This window comes from Ruditapes philippinarum, unplaced genomic scaffold, assembly GCF_026571515.1.
Source record: "Ruditapes philippinarum isolate M1 unplaced genomic scaffold, ASM2657151v2 ctg28_1_1_1_1, whole genome shotgun sequence".
Lineage (NCBI taxonomy): Eukaryota > Metazoa > Mollusca > Bivalvia > Venerida > Veneridae > Ruditapes > Ruditapes philippinarum.
Window position 1 is genome coordinate 394665 of NW_026865156.1, and position 7469 is coordinate 402133.

Sequence of the window (7469 nt, forward strand, 5' to 3'; positions counted from 1 at the left end):
ACCGGCAGATTCATTCAAACTTATATCAAAAAATTTACGGCAATGTTCAAAATGTAATAAATTCATCAAAGGATCCAAATCAAAAATCAACCGACACTACAAGACACATGAGAAAACAATTACGATGTTCATATGCTTCCATTGTGATCAAGAATACACAAGAAGGGACATTCTTAAAAGACACTGCCGTAAAATACACGGCATGGAAATGCAAAGATACAAAACCAAAACGGAGAAAAGAACACCTGACTTAGACGAAATCAAACCAGTAAAACCATGGCAACCACCTTTTGAATGTACATTAAACACGAAACCAACAATTATACCGAAATTTCGAATCGTTCAAGGACAAAAAAATTGGCTAGCCAAAAAATTTACACCAGAAGTTAATTGCACACAAATGATAAAGGAAAATGACAGTAGAAGAACCACTATCACCATTACCGGACTCTCCATTTAGATCCAACGAAAATTCGCCGACACATACAATCTCAGATGTAACAATTTGCCAAGACGAAAAAGACGATTTTCTATACACAAAAACACATGGACATAATGATTTACTCGATCTATGGTATTTTTAATTAAATAAACAACAACTTCACAATAACTATAAACATTTATTATTATTATTTTTTAATTATTCATACAAATAACTATATACGGACAAAAGAACCACCGAACAATAATTTCTATAAATAGATTTGATCACGTGACAAAAAGAACCGTCAAAACTGTACCTTAGATGAAAAATTCTGATATATCTGTACCCTGATGAAGGCTATTGAATAGCCGAAATGTAGGTCATAAATAAAATTATAGAAACTTGACCCACTTTGTTTCGTGTGTTTCACTTTCCTTATTCTTTTTATTATTTTTTATTTATGGACAAAATTTAACGATATTTTGCATGTAAAATCATTTTATTATTATAAAACATCGTATCAAGAAAAAATAATAAAAAATAATTACTTTGTAAAATATAAGTGTTTATATTTTAAAGCAAAATAAATAATATAAAAAATGGGGCCGGGTTGACCAGAAATAACATTGGTTTGGGGCCGGGTTGACCAATTTGGGGACGGGCTTACTTGGGGCCGGGTTGACTTGGGGCCGGGTTGACTTGTACCGATATTTTTCAGGCAACCAAACCAGTGCTCAACCAGGTGGTTTTATCTCTATCAGAACTTTTATTTTTTAAGAACAGATGTGACTTTTTATGTTCAACAATTCTATTTCAAAAATATTTTGAAACATTTATGTTGTAGTGTCTATAGGTGTAAATATGAGAGTAAATATGATACGAAGGAAATGCTATAAATTGACAAATAAGGTGTTTGTAAGAGTTTTGGAATTTACATTTAATGGGGCGTTTGAGATTACTTATTCTCATATATATTTTACTAAAATCACTCTGCAAACGTAGTTAAGTGTGATACTTGGTGTAATATACAAATTGTCTACGCTTTTAGTGGTGTGTTCCCGATTTGTTTCCGTACAGCTGCCATATTTGTTTACATGTTCATAGCCCATGTCTTTTTATGGAAAGCAGGGTTTTGATGATTTTTGGGCACATTTCCTATGGAAATCAATTGGAATCATAAGAGTAAAGGCAATTTAACAAAGTATTGTCCACATTTGCCCTACATTATCATTATTCCAGTGTTTTAAATAGTTTTTACTGCTACTTTTATTATACAATTGAGGTTTTGTACTGTTTAATATTGTCTGCAAAATGGTCAATCTTCTACCAAACTTGGAGTTCTTGTACATGGTGTACAGGTTAAAGGTCAGGTACAAATAGCACACACAAACTCCAAGGGTTTTTCCACTTTAATGCATAAATCGTACACAAATAGAAGTATTGGTCGAGCACTGGGCTGGTCGAGCACAGGTACTGTGACTCTATATAAAATATAAGAATGCAGATTATGTGCTAGCCAGTTTTAACCACATCCGACTATTGATGGGTAATAGGTGGGACTATGACTTTATGATAGTAAAATTCCAAGTAAAGATCCTACCATGGGAAATACATATCCTGGCCATTTTGACCCCACAACCCAAAAAGCCATGTAATTGCATTGATATGTCAGTGTAGGGACAGATGAAAGGTTAAGTCTCATTTCCTCTGCCATTCCCTTGCCAGAGTTAGATTGTATACACATACATTCACAGTGCCTTAACTTCCCGTACGAAAAAGATAGCAGGATTCCGCCTAATATTAGCAGGAAAACGCTTAAAATTTCCGTGTATATAAGATTTTCCTGCTAATTTAAGACGGACACGGAATTTTGTAAAAAATCCTGCTAAGCAATTTCATATTCCGCCTAAGGCTTAGGCGGAAAATATGGGATGAGCAATAATTTAGACGGGTTTTAGGACTTAGAATTTTGTCAGTTATTTGTTAACAGGAATTATGTACTTAGACTTTTTTGTTAACCAGAAATTGAACTTAGAAAATTTTACTAGACAGATTTCTGAATTTGGAGAAATTTCTGCAGATGACAGGTAAATGATAAATCGAATATTAAGTGATCAACAATTATTTTGCTGCTTTTATTCATTGTTAATTTTCAAAACTAAAATATTGTTTGTACAAACATAAACATACATAATCATTAATTGATAAAAAAAACTCCACAACAAAACTAAAACTTAGAACATATATAATGATGTTGTGATGACTTTTGCATAGAATATATTTCACTCTGTTAAATTTGGGTATGAACTAAACTCATATATTAAGCTCTTTAATGTAATATAATTAAATGAGTAATATCCCTGAAAATTTCTTATCACCAGGATAAATAAATAAATACTGCCTCTAGTAACCACTCTACTATGATTTAACACCATAGACCTGATAACACACAGGTCAGATCGTAAATTCTGCTACAGTCCAGACTGTTCCATGTGATTTATTTGGGGGGAAGCAACAGTTACTTTGTACATTTTATATGATGAGTCTGTAAAGAAGGACTTTGCAAAGTTTTTTTTAAAGATATTTATTATGAATTTTGGATTCTTTTTCCATTTATTTTCTGGTATTTTTATATAATTGTGAAAATAAAACGATGGGTTGGATTATCCCTGTTTACCATCATATCATGGACTTGTCCATAATTTGAAATCTAGGAAATATGGGTCAGCAGAAGCTGAGACAGTGGAAAGAATTTAGCAAATAACAAAGGATTTTATTGATAGTTAAAAATTGTGGTGATAATATATAAGCAATTTTTGAGATAATATTTTGTTTAAAGTGTATAAGGATTGAATATTTTTGAATTTTTCAAAGAAAAAAAAATAAGACTTAACCTTGTGAATGAAAATGACAATAATCTGGATATGCTCAGTTGTAAATGAATTTTGAATGCTACATTATGACCTTGGATAAGAAGATGAATACCAATATCATAAAAATTCAGGTAAGTAACTTTTGGATACATTTAAACAATAAAAATATATTTCAAATAAATTAAATAATTTTGCATTAAGTTTGAGAGTAAATTTGTAACACTAAGTTTGGTTGTAATGAATTATAGTTTAAATGCATGTATAATTATAACTGCAAACAATGACAAGAAACAATAATATAAGATATTAGTGGTGGCAGTGTTTTACTGATGACTGTTTGTGTTTCAGGATATGTCTCAAGCTGGTGAAAAAAGAATGGGAGAGGAGGAGTCAAGGACAAGGATATTAACAATGCCATAACTTTAAGCAGATCAGTTATGCTTGGAATAAAAATGAAAACAACTGGCTGAACAAAAAACATTTACAGTGAAATAAAATGAAATAATTTGCCATGGATTAAAACAATACAATAGCAGTGCAATAAAAAATATAACTCGTGTTTCTGTTTTTTGTGTGACTCTTTTACGTAGTGTACATGCACCCTAATGTAGAATACATTATGGTAAAGCTCACAAAAATAACTTAAAAGCTTTGTAATTGTGATCACCTATAGTCTGTCTGCAATTTTGGATTCCAATTATTCTTATGCAGCTAAATAATAATGTTGTATCCATCCATAATTCAGCTTTATTAGTGTACAGTCTATCACAAAATTGAATAACTTCATTTCCTTAGGCGGATTTTTTGCTAGTATTCCTTAGGAAGAATTTTCTCCTGCTAGTGATTTTCTAAGTAGGTATTTTTTTCCTGGTTAAAATATTTTAGGCGGAATTTTTTCCGGCTAAGAATTTTCCTAAGGCGGAATTTTCTCCTGCTAGTGCTTTCCTTAAGCTGAATTTTTTCCTGGTTAAATTTTCTAAGGAGGATTTTTTTCCTGCTACCCTAACTGTTTTCCTCTTAAGAAAAATTGCATATTTCGCAGCGTATTCCTGCTTATAGGAGGAATCTGTGATATGTAAACCTGAAATGCCTTAGACAGATTACGCCTAGTAGCTAGGCGGAATTTCTGCTTTTTTCAGGGCGGAAATTTTCGTACGGGATCAGAGCAGGTATTAGTTTCCCGCACTTCAGAGCATACTCATTAGAGGTGCGCGGTTTAACCGGTATACCGGTAAACCACGGTCCGAGACATCTGTGGTACGTACCGCGGTACAGACCTGGAAAACCGGTACTTTTAGCACTAATTTAAAGCAATTACAGATCCGTAAAATGTACTAAATTAAAAAACTTTTTCTGCTGTATATTTCTTTGAATTAACCTTTTTGCAAACAACTTTCGCCGACTGTTATCATTCTGCGATAGTTCTTAACGAAAATTGAATGCTTTATCAATTACCGCATGTAAGCCAGAATTGTCGACTTGCATGATCTCAGTTGAAGAAGCAAGAATTGTCGACTTACATTTACTTGTCCAAATATCACTTATTTGATACGAAAACTAATCGTAAAGATTGATCATTCATGAGGGCATTATTCCTTGCATAAAATTAGGGTATTACTATTTTAAGTATTCATATAAACAGTCTTCGAAATTAACGCCAGTCTGAGGCCCGAGGCCACTAAATTTAGCATCGGTCCGGTGATTATTGCAAGGTTGATGGTCCGACGGACCAGTAGATTTTTTGTCATGAAAAATATTTTAAGAAAAAATCATCAAAATAATGAAGCAGGGTTCTCTAAAAGATTGATCTTTTTGCTTTTTTTGCAAATGAAACCCATCAATTCTGTCCTAAATGTTCAAAACACAGCGAGAGATGTCTAAATTGTATTGAGTAATGGAGGCCGCCATTTTTTTCTTGGATATTTTCCGTACCGCACCGTACAGTTACGGAAATTAAACCATTGTTTATTTTGGTCATTTTTTAGCTATGATTTTGTGATTATTGAGTTAAGTAAATATTTTGTGTGAAAGTGATTTGTTTGAAGCAAATTGCGTTGTTCATGTTCAATTCTAGTCAATTTAGCCTAAACATTTGGTCCTTAAAGATTTTTCAAAGCTGTCAACATATGGCCCAGAATACAAGACGTATTATGCTTCTTTCAAAATTATCAAGGGAAGCATGATAAAGTGTTTTCCTGTACCCATTAATTCATTACCTATCTATGTATTTGGTCCGGCGAAAAATCATCAGGTCCAGTAAGATTTTATATTTTACTGGCCCGAATGTCGTGTGCTTTTTAAAGTTTTTCGTGAAGACTGTATAAATAGCGACCAATAAGGCTAGGGGTTTTCCTTACGTCACACACTTATTGCATGCGCATGGCAATTAACTAATTATAGAACGGCATAGAAACTGGATTAAAAGTAACGTTAGTTCAACTAATGAATATTAATTAAGCAGTAACATGGTCAGCTGTTTTCTATGTGATAATTTTAATTTGCTTTTGGGGTACATGTTTGTTTTGGTTTCTGACACAGATTAATTAAATTCTTAGCTCTTGCAATAAATAATTTACAATAGCAGCTGGGACTCTGTTATAAATTAACCGACAAATAAATATTTGTCATCGGCTAAGGTGCATTTGACCTATTATTTAATTAATCAATAAGCAAGAAAAACATTTTATTTTTCCATTTTAGCTATGCAATTTATATAACAGTTGTTAAATATTGAAAGAGACCAATATGAAATAAAAAAAAAACAACAAGAACTGATCAATGACCCAATTAATTTATGATTGTCAACATGCGAAAGTACCTGATTGAAAAAAAGTTAAATGATGCTTTGATTAATCTGTATTTTATTGATCTGCTTAAATTTAATATTTGAAATTCTATACCAGCCTACCTTGATACTTATTTTAGAGATAAAAATTAACCTATAGCGTACAATGAAAATCCGTGGTATACCGCGGTTTATACCGTGGTTTTTAGGAAAAAACCGTGGTATACCGTGGTATTTTCTTTCTGGCGGTACCCAACTCTAATACTCATTGATTGGCTGATTTTTCCTGGGGTTAATTTATAGAAATGTCACATTCACATGATCGTTAAATAGTTACTTTTTTTCTGGGGCTTAATATTGTTACAACAGGGAATGTGTTTTTAATTTTGCGTGGGATACAAAAGAGGGAAGAACATCAAAACACTGGACAATCTGATTTATACTTGGGGCTATGCTATCAGATAGCCTCGTGTTTTGATGCTCTTTCTATTACTTGCATATACGAATGCATGCTTCAAATTTTTATTTAACGCTTGGAAATAATACCTAATGGGACAAGCAGCTACCTACTATACTTATTGGTCTTATGTTTGCTTTCATTTGACAGTTGGTCAATGTTTTAAAGCAGTTACAACATAATAACAATGTTTCATTGATTAATTTTCATGTTAGGACATTAATTTTAGGTATGCACAGACTGTTTAATCTTATGCCAGTTTGCTTACGTATGCATCTGTTTATCTCGCATTGTAAGGGTTCACAGCCTCTTACTTTAGACTTAATTGTCTCAGGTGATTTTTATGTGGTCCATTGTTATACAAGAGGCGGAGAAATATCACAGAAATCAAAATACAGTGTAACTTCCGAATTCCGGAACTTCTGAAATCCGGAAACTTCTAAAAACCGAACAATTTTTTCGGTCCCGATTTTTTCCCTTCTATTTTCTATTAATATAATACTTCTGAATTCCGGAACTTCTAAATTCTGAATTCCGGACGATATTTTCGTAAAATTAGAGTCAAATCAATGCAATTTTACCTCCAAAAACCGGAAATATCCAAAGGTGTGAAATACATTGTAAACCCTGCAGGAAGATTTAATCTCCCTATCGATTGTTTACTAATTAGCGGTGATCGTGTAATTTGACACGCGTTAAAATCACAAACTGTGAAATGGTATGTTTGAAGTGATGCGGTTAATCAAAGTAATTTACGGCGGTCAGTTAATTTGAAGTGTTTATTAGCGGATTAAATGACAATTAATTGGACAATGTATGCATCAAAAGTCTTTAGGGATTTTATTGCATTTGATGTAATAATTAATTAACTAGCATCGGACGATATGTAAGTTTATGCAATTAACAACATTTCTACAAACTGATAGAAAT

At 32.5% G+C, this 7469-nt stretch overlaps 1 long non-coding RNA gene across 1 annotated transcript; it reads left to right on the top strand.

Annotated features, from left to right (window-relative positions):
• Window positions 1-1507: 1507 nt before the first annotated feature.
• On the top strand, window positions 1508-3856 carry LOC132728043 (uncharacterized). Its single transcript, XR_009625427.1, has 2 exons — window positions 1508-3428; window positions 3646-3856. It is a non-coding gene; the product is annotated as an uncharacterized LOC132728043 (long non-coding RNA).
• Window positions 3857-7469: the final 3613 nt, after the last annotated feature.